Raw genomic sequence first — 16,580 nt, 5'->3', positions numbered from 1 at the left:
TGTGTGTGTGTGTGTGTGTGTGTGTGTGTGTGTATTTTTAGCAGCCTATTTCCTTGATTTTTGACTTTTAAATGTGTGCACACATCATTCGTGGGCCTCCGTTTCACCTTTGCCCCAGATGGCAAACGCTAGGAGCAGGCCTGATGGGCATGTCAATAAAACATCGATAAAAAAATAAAAATAGAATAAAATGGAAAAGCATTCTTTTTTTTCTCCCCTTGTTTCACCACGTCGTGAGCCCGTTTGGAAAAGCACACTTGATTTTAATTTCATTTCTTCTTTGCGTGGTTTTAAGAGAGGCCCGAGGAAGATGACAGGGTGGCCACCGTGGAACGGGGTCTGGCCTCAGCCCGGGGGCTGGTCCTGCTTCCTCTGCAGCAAGGTCTTCCCTCCAAGCTCTTTTTCTTTTTTTTAAAAAAGATTTTGTTTATTAATTTTATTTACTTATTTTCTCTCTCTCTCTTTTTATTCAGTGAGAGGAGGGGAGGCAGAGAAACAAAATCCCGCGTGTGCCTCGACGGGGATCCACCTGGCAAGCCCACTAAGGGGTGATGCTCTGCCCATCTGGCAGAGCATTCGTTGCTCAGCAACCAAGCTCTTCCTAGTACCTGAGGTGGAGGCCATGGAACCATCCTCAGTGCCCGGGGTCAATCCAATCGAGCCATGGTTATAGGAGGGGAAGAAAGAGAGAAGGAGAGAGAGAGAGAAGCGAGAGGAGGAGAGGTGGAGAAGCAGATGGGTGCTGCTCCTGTGTGCCCTGATCAGGAATCAAACCTGGGACATCCACATGCTGGGCTGACACTCTACCACTGAGCCAACTGACCAGGGCCTTATTTATTCATTTTAGAGAAGAGAGACAGAGAAAAAGACACACACAGAGAGAAGGTGGGAGGAGCGGGAAGCATCAACTCCCATATGTGCCTTGATCAGGCAAGCCCAGGGTTTCGAACCGGCGACCTCAGCGTTTCAGGTCAATGCTTTATCCACTGCGCCACCACAGGTCAGGTCTCCCGCCACGCTCTTAACTTGCTTCAGTTGTTGCTGAAAAGAAGGGGCTGTTGATTTTAAAGAAAAATATTAAGTAAATGGCAGAAACAGTTCTTCTCAGGAAAAGGGTGAAAATCATGAAGGTGGTTCACGATTGACAGAAGTCTGCAATTGGTGTGTGGGTGACCATCAGCGCCGTCCTCTCTGAGACTCCGTGAGTCCTTGTGCTTGAGAGCAGGCCATTCCTGGGGACCGGTCAGAGGAACCGTAACAATCCCTGGTCAGTGTGTTTAGCACATAACAACTTTATATGTATCTAGATCTAGATCTAGATCTAGATACAGATATAAATTCTAAACGTATCATCTCATCTCATGTGATTTTGCTCAGAGAGGCTGAACCAATGTCCAGATGAGGAAACTGTGACTCAGAGGCAGGGTATTCTGGCCCAGGACCATGCCAGCGTTGACGGTGGCAGGAGGGGACGCTGTGCGTACCCCACCCCACCTTCCATCGCAGTGTCCTGGTCCCTGGGTGGGGCCTGCACTTCCCTGGGTGGGTGGGTGGGTGGGGGGACAAAGCCTCGGGTGGAGCTGGCGTCCCATGCTGAGTTTTACAGGTGTCACGCTGCGGCAAGGGAGCAGACGGATGCCTGTCGGATGCCTGTCGCGGGGACCTGCCCTCCGAAATGGCCCAGGGGACTTGGCAGCGGTCAGGTGGTGACTATAAACCAAATAAACCCTCTTGGCCTCCTTGAGCAAGCCCCATGGCATGCAGTGACTGGAGTGCTGGGCAGGCCTGGCATAGGTAACACCCGGCAGGGGTCGTCAAACTTTTTATAAAAACCGCCCATTTTTGCAGTGCTGGTAGACCTGGTCCCTACCGCCCACTAGTGGGCGGTCCAGCTTTCATGGTGGGCCAATCGCGGCGCTGTTTGGTTGCACGGTAGGGACCAGGTTGACCAGCACTGCAAAAGTGGGCGGTTTTTATAAAAAGTTTGACGACCCCGATGACCCTGGCCTGTCCCCGAGCTGGGGCGCGTGGTGGGAGCCGGCCCCTCCTCCAGGTGCTGAGCGGGTGTCAGGGGGAGCATCCTGCAGGTGACATGGGGTCTCCGTGGCCCTGCCTTTGGCTCTCTCTCTCTCTCTCTCTCTCTCCCTCTCGACTGCTCCAGATAAATACATATGAAACAACAAACCGAAAGTGTACGGAAGAGCTGAACTCCTGGAAACAGAGAGGAGAAGGGTGGTCGATGGGGACAGAGCCGGGGGCATCCAGGGGGAGGCTGGTTGGGAAGAAGGGACAAACTTTCAGACAGAAGGCGAGTAAGTCCTGAGAATCGAACGCAAAACACGGTGACAGCAGTTGATGACATCGTCTTGCACTCTGTACGTTTGCTAAGAGGATAGAACTTCCTTGTTCGCACAGAGAAAGATAAACGTGGGAGGTGAGGGAAGTGGTGATTACCCTCTCACAACGCGCACAGGGGTCAGCTCGTCACACGGCGCACCTTAAATGCCCCGCTGTTTGTCCATTACACCTTCAGTAAAGCCGAAAAAGGAAAGTGTCTAAGGTTAGGACAGAGGTTCCTTCATTCTGCTACCACTAAAACATCACCCCTCAGAAATCACCATGGTTACACGATAAAAGGGATGCTTCAGCTTTTTTTTCCTTCTCTCTGAACCTTCACCTTGAGCCATCTTATCCATGCCCGTGACTTTGAACAGAACTTACGGTTTGATGTCTTTCAAATCTCTATTACCTGAATGCCAGAAACTGATAACTGATGTCTACTGGAAACTCCACCAAGATATCAGTCAGGCACCAGAAATGTTCTTTCAAAACCAATCTCCTCACAATCTGCTTCACTCCTGCTTCCCGTTACCATGGACTGTTCGTGGTCTAATTAAAAAAAATTTTTTTTTAATTTTTTGATTTTAGAGAGAGACAGAGGAAGAGAAAGAGAGAGAAACATGGATTTGTTGCTCCACTTAATTGTGCATTCATTGGTTGCTTTTTGCATGTGCCCTGAGCGGGGATCGAACCCACAACCTTGACGTGTTGGGAGGATGCTCCAACCATCTGCATTACTCAGCCAGGTCTTGTTTGTGTTCTAATTTTATATAAAGAATTCCCCCCCCCCCCTTTTTTTTAACAGAGGCAGAGAGAGACAGACAGGCAGGAAGGGAGAGAGATGAGAAGCATCAATTCTTTGTTGCGGCACCTCAGTTGTTCATTGATTGCTTTCTCATATGTGCCTTGACCAGGAGGCTACAGCAGAGCAAGTAAGCCCGCGCTCAAGCCGGCGACCTTGGGGTTTCGAACCTGAGTCTCCCAGGTCCCAGTCCAACGCTCTATCCACTGCACCACCACCGCCTGGTCAGGCTATAGCAAGAATTTCAAATGTTGTATCAAGTCACTTGCATTGGTCTTTTCCTTTTGGCTACTTTTTCGAGTGCCGTGGCTTCTGAGACTCGGAGTGGGGCAAAGCCACAGTGGTCAGGAAGCCCGGGGTCTAGAGACGCTCAGGGCAGTGGTTGTCACACCACGCAGAGAGTCCTGGCCAACGGCTGGGAGGCGTGTGGGGGGCAGTGATTAGGGATGTCTTACTTCTAGGGATCCCCCCCCCTAAGGCCAGCGCTTGGGTGCCGACCGCTGGCTTGGGAGGGGACCCAAGGAGACAGAGGAGAAGGAGCATTGGGGTGACGCGGAAGGTAAGTGCAGTGGGCGTTAATAAGCGGATTACTGTTATGGACCCAATGCTTAGGTCCCGCCCACAATTCACGTGCTGAAATCCAGCTCCTGATGGGATGGTATTAGGAGGTGGGGCCGCTGGGGGGTGATTCGGTCACGAGACCCCCCTCCCCCCATAGAGCTCCCTCCCTGTCTCTTGCCGCCTGGTGAGAACAATAAGAAGTTGGTAGCCTGCCACCCGGAAGGGGTCCTTACCAGCACCGTCCAGTGCTCGCTCCCTGTTCTCAGGCGTCCAGTCTCCAGGCCTGCGTGAGAAACAAACTTCCCTTGGGTACCGGTCATCCGCGGTACACACTTTGTCACGGCAGCCCGAGCGGAGGGAGGCCATGACCATGGCCAGCGGGGGGCTTAGCCCTCCGGGGCACTCTCTGAGGATCTGCCTGGAACGCGCCTTAGAACTGTCCCCTGCACAGGACGGTGGGGCTGACTTCAGTCTCCCCTGGCTGTGGGGTCACCCAGGGGGCGACCCGCCCCCACCTTTCCGTGAGGTGCCCGCACGTGGCGGAGCAGCGGTCGGCAGCGTCTCTGAGAGCAGAGCGGAGACGCGTCACGGTACCTGCTCGCGACGGGACCCCGGCAGTGGCGTGTGGGACGCTACCCCCCGCTGTGCTGAGGGGAGGAGCTTCCCTGACTACTTCATACACGTTCAAGTCCCATTTGTTGCTTGATGTGAAGAAAGGGGTTTTTTGTTTGTTTGTTTGTTTTTACAGCTGGAAAGATACTTCTCTTTTCGGTCTAATGGTACGGACTTTACCATCCTTTGAACTTCCAATATATTTGTGTCTTTGAACCGGAAGTGTGTCTCTCTTGTAGACAGTATATAGTTTGGTCATTTTTTTTTTCTGTAGTCCATTCTGCCGGCTTCTGCTTTTTAGTTGGAGAGAGAGTCAGAGTGAGGGATAGACAGATAGGAGCGGAGAGATGAGAAGCATCAATCATCAGTTTTTCGTTGCGACACCTTAGTTGTTCATTGATTGCTTTCTCATATGTGCCTTGACCGTGGGCCTTCAGCAGACCAAGTGACCCCTTGCTGGAGGTCTAAAGCTTCTGCTTTTTAGTTGGAGCAAATCTAACCCTCTTAGATTTAATGTAATTCCTACTAAGATAGGGTTGACACCTGCCGTTGTGCAGTTTGTTTTCTGTCCTATTCAATGTCCCCCTATTACTGACTCTGTGTTAAGTAGATACTTCCTAGTGTAGCCTTTTAATTTTCTGGTTGTTCTTTTCCAAATATTTTAGTTGGTTTTTTTTTAAGCAATTTTCTTGGGATTACAAACAACATCTTCCCTTGAAACAATCTAGGTTGAATTAACACTGCCTTTAAGTGATTTGCATATGGACACGTCACTCCAGCGCAGCTCCATCTCCTCCCTCCCCATCCTCTGTGTAACTGTTGTCATGCAAACGACACCTGTGATCAATACACCAACAGTTTTATAATGATTGTTTTATGCTGTTGTCTTTTTTTTTTTTTTTACCAAATATTTATTTAAAAAAAATTTTGGCAAAACATACATACCGCCCTGGCCGGTTGGCTCAGTGGTAGAGCGTCTGCCTGGCATGTAGAAGTCCCGGGTTCGATTCCCGGCCAGGGCACACAGGAGAGGCGCCTATCTGCTTCTCCACCCCTCCCCCTCTCCTTCCTCTCTGTCTCTCTCTTCCCCTCATGTAGCCAAGGCTCCATTGGAGCAAAGATGGCCCCGGGCGCTGGGGATGGCTCCTTGGCCTCTGCCCCAGGCGCTAGAGTGGCTCTGGTCGCAGAACAGCGACGCCCAGAGGGGCAGAGCATCGCCCCCTGGTGGGCGTGCTGGGTGGATCCCGGTTGGGCGCATGCGGGAGTCTGTCTGTCTTTCCCCGTTTCCAGCTTCAGAAAAATACAAAAACAAAAACAAAAACAAAAACATACATACCTTTTTTTTTTTTTTTTTTTTTTTTTTTTTACAGAGACAGAGAGAGAGTCAGAGTGAGGGATAGACAGACAGGAGCGGAGAGATGAGAAGCATCAATCATCAGTTTTTCGTTGCGACACCTTAGTTGTTCATTGATTGCTTTCTCATATGTGCCTTGACCGTAGGCCTTCAGCAGACCGAGCGACCCCTTGCTGGAGCCAGCGACCTTGGGTCCAAGCTGGTGAGCTTTTTTTGCTCAAGCCAGATGAGCCCGCGCTCAAGCTGGCGACCTCGAGGTCTCGAACCTGGGTCCTTCCACATCCCAGTCCAATGCTCTATCCACTGCGCCACCACCTGGGCAGGCCGTACATACCATTTTAACTATTTTTAAGCGGTCAGTTCAGTGTGGATGCTGAGCTGGGTCCTTAGCAACGGAAGGAGAGGCAAAGACAGGGCACGAGTCTGAAGCGCAGGGTCAAGGGGAGGTGCTGTAGAGCAGTGGTCCCCAACCTTTCTTTGGGCCACGGACCGGTTTCATGTCAGAAAATATTTTCACGGACCGGCCTTTAGGGTGGGACGGATAAATGTATCATGTGACCGAGACAAGCGTCAAGAGCGAGTCTTAGATGGATGTAACAGAGGGAATCTGGTCATTTTTTAAAAATAAAACATCGTTCAGACTTAAATATAAATAAAACGGAAATAATGTAAGTTATTTATTCTTTCTCTGTGGACCGGTACCAAATGGCCCACGGACCGGTACCGGTCCGCGGCCCGGGAGTTGGGGACCACTGCTGTAGACGCCACAGTCAGTTCCGGAGTGCCGTGGTGACCGGAACAAGCGACAGCTGAGGCCAAGAGAATTTGCAGCGTCTGATACACATCTGTGTTCCACTCCACGCCTCGTCCTCTCCCCGTGCTGGGTCACTAGGTGCCGTGACAGCGAGCACCTGAGGGGCGTTCCAGGCCCGGTCTCCAGGGGGGAGTGCACGTTAAAACCACCTGGTCTGACCTGTGGTGGCGCAGTGGATAAAGCATCGACCTGGAAATTCTGAGGTCGCCGGTTCGAAACCCTGGGCTTGCCTGGTCAAGGCACATATGGGAGTTGATGCTTCCAGCTCTCCCCCTTCTCTCTCTCTGTCTCTCCTCTCTGTCTCTCCCTCTCCTCTCTAAAATGAATAAATAAAAATAAATAAATAAATAAAATATGTGGCTTTAAAAAACAAAACAAAAAAAACCACCTGGTCTCCCCGAGTCTGGTGGCCCGGGCTTGTGGCTGAGTTCCCCAGGCTGGTTCCGGTCTAGGTCGCCCTCTGTCGGTGATCTTTAAGATTGCAGCAGGCTGTCCCCAGCCCTGGCCTCCTCGGGTGTCTCTGCTCTTGATACACCCACGCTGCCCGTCTCCGTGTCTATCCCTGTGCTTCCCGGGAGCTGAGGGCTTCTGCTCCACTCTGGGCAAACCCTCCGCGCTGAAGCTGGGCCTCAGTCTCCCTCTCTCTCGGCTGCCACCGACTCGGCCCTGATTAGCCACTTCTGGCCAAAGCGGAAGTCAAGTCCGTCCGACGTCTTTGCACAAGTCCTCCTCCCGGTGACCACCAGGCAGAAGGGTGGTGTCCCTCCCCAGGTGCTCCGAAACCCTGGCGCTGTGGGTGGGGTGGGGAGCCTCTTTGACTAGGATGATGCTTTGGCCAGTGACTGACGCTGGCAATAGTAATTAAAGCTGACCTTCACCGAACACCGGCTCTCTCCGCCAGGCGCTCAACGCGATGAGCTCGCCGATCGTCCCGACTCTCTGAGGCGGGCACGGTTATTATTTATCTGCACAAATGAAGAAACGGAGGCACAGGGAGTGGAGATAACTCGCCCAGGCACACGGTGGGCTAAGAGGCAGAACCAGGAGGCCCGGGCGATCTGGCGCACGGAATACTACGATGTATCCAGGTTCTGCGTCTGGGCATTGTTGGGCGACGTGACATTCATCGTCATACTTAGCTTTGCAGGTGAGAAGTTGGGGCTCAGAGAGGAGGAGTAAGAGAAGGGAGCGGATTTGGGTTTGCTCCTCTACGCCCGGGCTCCCGGGCTGGCAGAATTCACCGAGGGTGTCCTGTGGAGTGCGCCTTGTGATCCCGAGGCAGCACCTGTGGGGGTGTGTGTGTGTGGGGGGGGGGGGAGATCAGCGCTTGAACAAGCACCCCCGGCTGGTCCGGACTCACAAGAAAACTTCCTCTCCTTATTCCAGCCAGAGTCGGTTCCCGTTGTTTTTTTTTTATTTTTTATTATTATTCATTTTAGAGAGGAGAGGGAGAGACAGAGAGGAGAGACAGAGAGAGAGAAGGGGGGAGGAGCTGGAAGCATCAACTCCCATATGTGCCTTGACCAGGCAAGCCCAGGGTTTCGAACCGGCGACCTCAGCATTTCCAGGTCGATGCTTTATCCACTGCGCCAGCACAGGTCAGGCGGTTCCCGTTGTTTGCAGACAGGTCTGCAGGCTTGGCTCCTTCCGGTCTCAGTGGGAAGATGAGACCGTCCTCAGAGAGGCCTCCCCCCGGCCGCAGGGAAAGGCAGCTTACTATTTATTCCCGGCGGGGGGAGGGGGGGGAGGGAGGACACCAGCATCTTCTCCTCACGGCACTTGTCACCACCTGCTGGTATTTTATTTGCTTACCGGCTTCTGTCTGGCTCGCAGTCACTGCGTCAACTCCACGAGCCCGTGGGCCCCGCGTTCTGCGTGCGCAGAGCCGAGCCTGACGCCCAGTAGGAGGTGTTCAAGGCGGTTGTGAAGGACCCAGCAGTTGCACAGGCGGCTGCATGGACGGTTAAAGAGGCTTGACTTTTGGGACGGGGCCGGCCCAGAGGTCACAGAGGGGCGGATAACCCCGTGCCTCGGGTCACATTCCTTTCCCCCAGAGTCACCTGGAGTCTCCCCGTGCTCTTCCTTCATGACCAGCAGGTGCCTCGTGGACGGTGAGAGAGCATCACGAGGGGAAAACGCTATTAAAGAGAATCACGAGGCTGGTCCCTGCCCTGGGCGTGGCCGTCTGCGCGCCCGAGGCTCAGGCGCCCGCTGAGCACAACGGGGGGGGGGGGGGGGGGCGGAGCCGGCATAAACTAGGACTTCCACGAGAGGCTGTAATTGGCTTTCATGCCCGTGTAGAAGGCCTCCTTAGACACTGGTCACCCTAGAGATGCCAGGGAGAAATGAACGATGCTGAGGAATTGATTCACCAGGCTGACGTTGCTTGCGTGGGCGCTGGTCCCGATCACGGCTGTTTTTTTTTTTTTTTTTGTATTTTTCTGAAGCTGGAAACGGGGAGAGACAGTCAGACAGACTCCTGCATGCGCCCGACCGGGATCCACCCGGCACACCCACCAGGGGCGATGCTCTGCCCACTAGGGGGCGATGCTCTGCCCCTCCGGGGCCTTGCTCAGTTGCGACCAGAGCCACTCTAGTGCCTGGGGTAGAGGCCAAGGAGCCATCCCCAGCGCCCGGGCCATCTTTGCTCCAATGGAGTCTTGGCTGCAGGAGGGGAAGAGAGAGACAGAGAGGAAGGAGAGGGGGAGGGGTGGAGAAGCAGATGGGCGCTTCTCCTGTGTGCCCTGGCCGGGAATTGAACCTGGGACTTCCGCACGCCAGGCCGACGCTCTACCACTGAGCCAACCGGCCAGGGCCATCACGGCTGTTTTGTGAACAAACGACCCCCACTCTGCATGGCGTGGGGCACCCCGTCTGCAGTGCCTGCACGTGCGGGTCTGAGGCAGGGCACGGTGGGCCGGCTCGTCTCTGCTCCGGGATGCCTGGGGCCTCCGCAGAAGGCTCGATCTCACTCAGCGTCTGGGGCTGAAGCCGCCGGAAGCCCGCTTGCTCACAGGGGTGGCTGGCGGTTGATTGGGGTCGGTGGCAGGAAACTGAGCTGGGCTTCCGGCTGGCACGTCTACACGAGGTCTGTCCAGGTGGCCCGGGCTTTCTCTCCACAGGGAGGGTGGGGCCGAGACGAGGGTCCTACAAGCAAAGCGAGCCAGGCAGGAGCCATGCTGTCACGATTGGTCAGAAGTCACACGGCCTCACTTCCCCTGCACGCGGTGTCCGGTCCATCAAGGCGGTCTCAGACGGCCGCCCTTTGAGAAAGGAGGACATTAGGTTCCAACTATTGATTGAGTCTGGAAAGGCATGCGGAATCAGAACTATTACTGCGGCCGTTTTTGGAAAAATACGATCGGCCACATTGAAATGAACCCTGGCCGGCCAGCGTCCGGCTTTGCCCAGCTCCAGTCCGCCCGCCTCTCCAGCCTCACGTCCCTCAGGTTTTGTTTGAGAGTCAGAGAGAGGAGCAGATAGAAACAGACAGACAGGAAGGGAGAGAGATGAGAAGCATCAATTCTTTGTTGTGGCTCCTTAGTTGTTCATTGATTGATTTCTCATACGTACCTTGACTGGGGTTGGGGGCGGGGGCTATAGCAGACGGAGTAACCCCTTGCTCGAGCCAGTGACCTTGGGCTCAAGCTGGTGAGCTTTGCTCAAACCAGATGAGCCCGTGCTCAAGCTGGCGACCTCGGGGTCTTGAATGTGGGTCCTCTGCATCCCAGTCCAACGCTCCATCCACTGCGCCACCGCCTGGTCAGGCTCCCTCAAGCTTAGTAACAACATATCTTCCCTTCTCACGTCTCCCCCAGCCAGGGTCCAGGGCCCATCGTCTGACGTGAGGGAGTCTTAACATCTTCCAAGGCCAGCTCATCGGAGAAGTCCTCCCCGATCGCTCCCGACTCCCAGCTGGACCTCAAGCCGGCTTCTCATCCTGAAACCCACTTCTTCTCCACAGGACTGGTGTGGAGCTCTGAGAACCTGGGGCCTCGACTGCCCTCAGAAGATGTTTCCTTGGGCTCAGGCCAGGGTCCCAGCACAGTAGTTAGGGGCTCAGACCCAGACCGGTGGCCGGTGGTGGTGGGGGCAGCATGAACCTGGAGGGGTACACAGATAAAGAGCTCCCACTTTCCAGCCCCCAGAGCTCACCTGGAAGGGAGAAGAACAATAGAGCTATACTCCTGGCCCTGGCCGGTTGGCTCAGTGGTAGAATGTTGGTCTGGTATGTGGAAGTCCCGGGTTTGATTCCCGGCCAGGGCACACAGGAGAGGCACCCATCTGCTTCTCCATCCTTCCCCCTCTCCTTTCTCTCTGTCTCTCTCTTCCTATCCTGCAGCCAAGGCTCCACTGGAGCAAAGCTGGCCTGGGCGCTGAGGATGGCTCCATGACCTCTGCCTCAGGCGCTAGAATGGCTCCAGTTGCAACAGAGCAACGCCCCAGAGGGGCAGAGCATTGCTCCCTGGTGGGCATGCCGGGTGGATCACGGTCCGGCACATGCGGGAGTCTGTCTGCCTGCCTCCCCACCCCCTTCTCACTTAGGAAAAAATACCAAAAAAAAAAAAAAAAAAAAAAAAAGAGCTGTACTCCTGAGACGTGGAATCACCAAACTGCTCTGGCTAACAGGTGTCTTGACCATTGGAGGAGGACTTTTTATCACAACCCACCTCCGGTCTCTCAGGCTGTCTGCTGGGTTCCACCTTCTCCACCAGGTCTCCCCCAACCCCCTGGTCCGAGTCACCGTCTGACCCCTCTTACCTGGGTGGTTACCGTAGACTCCTTACTGGACCCCCAGCCAGAACCAGAGGGTTCTTTCTTTATTTTTTCTTTTCTTTATTTTTTTACCTTTTGGACCCTTTCACCCATCTTTCCTACTCCCCACCACCTGCCTCCGGAAACCAACTATCTGTTCTCTGTATCTATGGCCTTATTTTTCTTTACTTTTTAATTAATTATTTATTTTTTTGATTGTACATATGAGAGAGACCATAGGACAATCTGACTGTCCTATGTTCAGAGCTCTGTCTGACTTATTTTTCACTTAGCATAATGCCCTTGAGGCCCCTCCACGGTGTCTCAAATGGCAAGATTTCATTCTTTTTTATGGCCAAATACTATTCCATTATATATATATATATATATATATATATATATATATATATATATATATCCACCACAGTTTCTTTATCCGTTTACCCAGCGATAGACACTTAGATTGTTTCCAGATCATGGCTATTGCAAATCGTGCTGCCAGTGAACATAGGGGTGCAGGTGTCTTTTCTAGTTGGTGTTTTTCATTTTCTTTGGAAAAATACCTAGAACTGGAATTGCTGGATCATATGGTAGTCCTGCATTGTTTAGTTATTTCTTAGGAAGCTTCTCCATACCGTTGTTCGTAGCGGCTGCACCAGGTTCCATGCAGAGGGTTTCTTTTAAAATAGAAGTCAAGTGGTAGAGCGTCGGCCTGGCGTGCAGGAATCCTGGGTTCGATTCCCGGCCAGGGCACACAGGAGAAGCGCCCATCTGCTTCTCCACCCCTCCCCCTCTCCTTCCTCTCTGTCTCTCTCTTCCCCTCCTGCAGCCAAGGCTCCATTGAAGCAAAGTTGACTCCGGGCACTGAGGATAGCTCCGTGGCCTCTGCCTCAGGCGCTAGAATGGCTCTGGATGCAACAGAGCAACACCCCAGATGGGCAGAGCGTCACCCCCTGGTGGGCGTGCCGGGTGGATCCCGGTCGGGCACATGCGGGAGTCTGTCTGACTGCCTCTCCATTTCCCGCTTCAGAAAAATACACACACACACACACAAAAAGAAGTCAGATCCTGGCACTTCTCCGCTCAAACCCCTGCCTTCCTCACCCCAGACTCCCCATCTCATGTAGAATAGAAGCCAACGTCCTTCCAGGAGCCCACAAGGCCCGATTGGAGGTGGGTCCCCCTCCCCTCAGCCCTCTGTCTTTGTTTTGAATGCTCTTACAGTCCCTGCTCCACTGCGGACCATTTGCTTCCGTTCTGCGTGCCTGGCCCCCAGCCCCGTCCCCAGACCTCCCACTGCGGGACACCGCCACGTGTTTCTGGAGCTCAGGCCTTTAGACAGTCACGTGGTTCGGCTCGTCCTAGTAGTTCAGGTTGGGCTTCTACCCCGATGTCACCGACCAGAGGGCCGGCCCTACCTGGCCCCTCCCCCCCACCCCATCCTGACGCTTAGTTATCACTGTACTAATCAGTACTTGAATTCATAGCTTGTATTTATTTGATTCCTCATTTTACTTTTATTATTTTTTATCCTGTGTGTTTTTTTTTTTAATTGAATTGATTGGGATGACCCTGGTTAATATAATTACCCAGGTTTCAGGTGCCCGATTCTACAACACCTCTCTGCACACCGTGTGGTGTGTTCACCCCCCGCCCCCCCAAGTCAAGCTTTTGTTCGTGACCCGTTTTCCTCCCTAGACCCTCCTTCATCTTCTCCCCCGCTCCCCGCCCATCACCACGCTGTTGTCCGCGTCCACGAGATTTTTCTTTTTATTGCTCACGCCCTCCACCTCCCCTCTACCGGAAAGCACAGACCCCTCTACTGGTCACAGGAGGGGCTGGTTTATCCCGTGGTTCAGTGAAATCTCCGCCCTGGAGTTTCATGGCTTGGTCACCCCGGAAGGTCACATCTTCTAGGATCTGGCGAGTGGCGTTGCTAATGTCATACACGGAAATATCAATACTAACGTCTTTCTGTCGAGTGACGCCCCCAGCCCGCCCAGGCCTTGCGGGTTTAACCGGAAGGCTGGGTCTTCGGTCCGAAACACTGGCCACCCGGTGATTTTCCAAAGCCTGTAATCACGACCGACCGAACTGGACGAGGATCCTCACTCTCTTCCCTCCAGGGCCCGGCGACACCGGGAAGACACCCTCCAAACGGACACCTTGAGTGTCCCCTGGGGGACAGAGCACCAGAGGCGTGGGGACGGGAATGGCCGATTCCCCTCAGTCCCACCCCCGCTCTCTTATATGCTCCGTATTCAAGGACTTTTCATACTCTACATATATTTGCTTGAAATAGCTTAACCGACGTGTCTGTCTATATTTAGAATTTTTTATTTGCTAAGTGGGAAAAGCTAATTTCCTACACAGTAGCTATAAAGTCGGACCGCGTTAAGTCACACATGATTTTATTTTGTCGCGGATGGAAACCCCGCTCGGTGACACCTTCAGGGGGCACGCTGGAGGGAGGCGCAGGGGCGTCCCGCGGACATCATCGGAGACGCGGCTCACCCGCGGCGGCCCGCGGGCTTCAGGAAGCTGTACGGCGGCTTTGCATAACATGACAAGTCACGCCGTGCGAGAAGTCAAACACCTCAACTGTGCGATGTTCCCGAACATATTATGTATTATAATGTGCTATCAAGAAATCATCTGAATGCACCTGTACCAGTTTCCACCCTGGAGATTGGCAGCTGTGGGCAGATAAGCAAATGACTGCGAAAAGTGCTGTAGGTTATTATAAAGGGATCACGAGAGCAAAACACCAAGGGAATCTGCTCTCGGCTTCTCCGTCCCTCCATTGGGGACGGGGTGGGTCAGTACTGTCCGCCCTGGAAGGTGGCTGGCGGGGGTGGGGGGGAGGGGGGACACACGCGGGGAACACGTGCCAAGATGGCGGGAGGAGCCCCTGCTCCCGACACGCTCCGGGACACGTGGGTTGGTCCCAGCCAGTTGAAGCTGGCTCCCAGATCGGGAGGAGGACTGGTTGGCAGGATGGGTGAAGCGGCTGCTTCTGGGAAGAGGAGCTCTCGGTTTCCCCGGCGGCCGGCGGCCGGATGGCACGTCCTCAGTGGAGAGATGAGAGGGCCGGGGACCGAGCGTTCCGGGAAAGTGGGCCGGGAGGCGGCGTCCGGGAACTCCCTGGCAGGGCTGGGCACCGCGGCGCAGACAGACGCCCCCGAGTTTCCGCGTCACCGACTGCCCCGTCTCTTTGTACACCTGGGGTGGCACCGGCCACCGGCTCCCTGTGCAGAATTCGCGTAGGTTGGGCTGCGAGTGTGACATAGAGATTGGGCACCTGGGCCGGTCGACCTGGGTGCCCACGCTGCCACGTGCCAGCGACTCTCCACGGCGACCCAGTTCACTCCCTCGGCCTCCGGCCGCCCTCTGACATGGAGAGAGTTTCACCCTTTCCTCAAAGGAGTGTGGAAGGGATCAGAAACGCCGACGGAGAGGCGGAGAGCAAGACTTCGGTTCCCAGCGTGCAGGCAGCTTGGAGGCCACCGCCCCCTCCTAACGCCCAGTGAAAAGCCGAATGAAGGGGGGGGTGCCCCCTAAATCGGAGAGACTGCTAGGCGAACACAGGAGGATCGCAGCTCACAGGAGCGGAAACCCACGAGCGGCAGGCAGCGTCCGTGGGAACCAGGGCCGGGGCAGAAACACCTGACCTGTGATCAGCAAATAGCTCAGCGCACAGAAGTCTGAGGGTTCGCAACTCCGTGGACCCGTCAGATTCAGTAAAACAGCGAATGGGAGGAATCCAACCCGTTATCACGTGGGCCCTGCGGATCCGGGCAGCCTGGGAAGCCAAGGTCTTTGAGGGTGTCCCCCCCCCAGAGGCGCCCCTCCGGATTGCTTGGGAGGGTCTACGGGAGGGGGGCGTGGTCAGGGCTTGCCGTCTCGTGCCACACGGTTGGCATCAGGGGCCCATTGGATCTTCCAGGAAGCAGTCACTGAGGTATAGGTAGGAGTGTAAGAGGTTTATTGGGGGGTGGGGTGGGTACGGCCTTTTTCAATGGGCAAGGGGGAGCTCAGACTGCCATGCAGGTCTGGTAAAGCCTCAGCCAACCCACCCGGTTCACACGATCATCCAGGGGGCAGGCGCCCAATGCTACAGCCCATCTCTGTGCACTGTGCTGTGTTCACTGTCCCCACGTCCAGTCTTCAGCCATCGGCCGCCATGTGTCCTCCTTACCCCTTCCTTCATCTCCCCCCACCCCCCGCCAATCACCACACTGCTGTCTGGGGTCTATGAGCTTTTCTCCCCCCCCCCCCCAGCTTTTTTGTTAATGAATCTTTACCAAACACGGGGCATATGAAATTCCCATGAGACAGCTTCTATTCTTATCATCCTGATTTTTATCACACAGGACGACTAGGGAAAGAGAGGCCCGGCAGCTTGATCAGGCTCACACAGCGAGGATGTGGAGGGGACGGGTTTTGAATGGAGGCAGAGGGAGGAACAAGGTGCGGGTCACGGCTCTGTGCGTCTTCTGAATGACACATGCTCCTCCCCGGCAGGAACTGGGGCTGCTTCATTTCTGGACGCCCGGCTCCGGGACAGTGCCCGGCGCATGGCAGACTCCTTCACGGTGGTGGTGGTGGTGTCGGTGAGTCAGTCAGGAAGCCTTTAATTTTCATGTACCCAACGAAAAGTGTCTTAGACCATAAGAACATACATTGTGCCACTTAATAGTGGGTCTAGAGATTGGCAGGTCTAGAGCTGGTTATTTAGATGTATTGTCAACGTCGGCGCTCTGAGTCATTTCCTTGTTCTGTCTATTTGGTCTTCCCCTCATGTTGACACAAGTGACTGCCATTGCCCCAGACATTGTCAGGATCGGACACTCTTCAAAATGAAAGAAAAAAAGGGGGGGGGCAGGACTTCTCTGCCTCTAATTTCTTATTTTTTTTGGCGGGGGTGGGGGACGGGTTTGAATCTTTTCCCCAAAGCCTTTCAGAAAACTTTCCTATTTATGTCCCGTTTGTCAGAACCGGGTTACGTGCCCACCTCCAAAGGTCATCCCGTCTCAGGAAGGACATGGCCCCAGCCCCTCTCTTCCCCTGTCCCACCTCCGGCGAAGCAGCAGTCTTACAGAGTCGGTGCTGTGTGGGTGTGCTCTCTTCAATATTTATTTTGAGTGTAAGGAGGTGAGTGTCATGACATAGGGCCCACCGTCCCCTCCCCTCCACAGCGGACCAAGGGAGGAGCAGAAATGTCCTGACGGCAGGCTAGGGATCAGCCCACGGTCCAGACCGTCCGCATCTGCTCAGGGAGTCGCGGGGTCAGGCGCCCCCCCCCTCCTGTGTCACTGGTGGAGAAGAGGTCTGAGCAGAGG

The 16,580-nt window shown here is 54.4% G+C and overlaps 1 non-coding gene across 1 annotated transcript; it reads left to right on the top strand.

Moving 5' to 3' along the window:
* The first annotated feature begins 5,261 nt into the window (after positions 1–5,261).
* TRNAA-GGC (transfer RNA alanine (anticodon GGC)) lies at positions 5,262–5,337 on the top strand. Its single transcript has one exon. It is a non-coding gene; the product is annotated as a tRNA-Ala (tRNA).
* Positions 5,338–16,580: the final 11,243 nt, after the last annotated feature.

This window comes from Saccopteryx leptura, chromosome 5 (assembly GCF_036850995.1).
Source record: "Saccopteryx leptura isolate mSacLep1 chromosome 5, mSacLep1_pri_phased_curated, whole genome shotgun sequence".
Lineage (NCBI taxonomy): Eukaryota > Metazoa > Chordata > Mammalia > Chiroptera > Emballonuridae > Saccopteryx > Saccopteryx leptura.
Note: the sequence above shows the minus strand (reverse complement) of the source record. Positions and strands in the feature narration are given on the sequence as shown.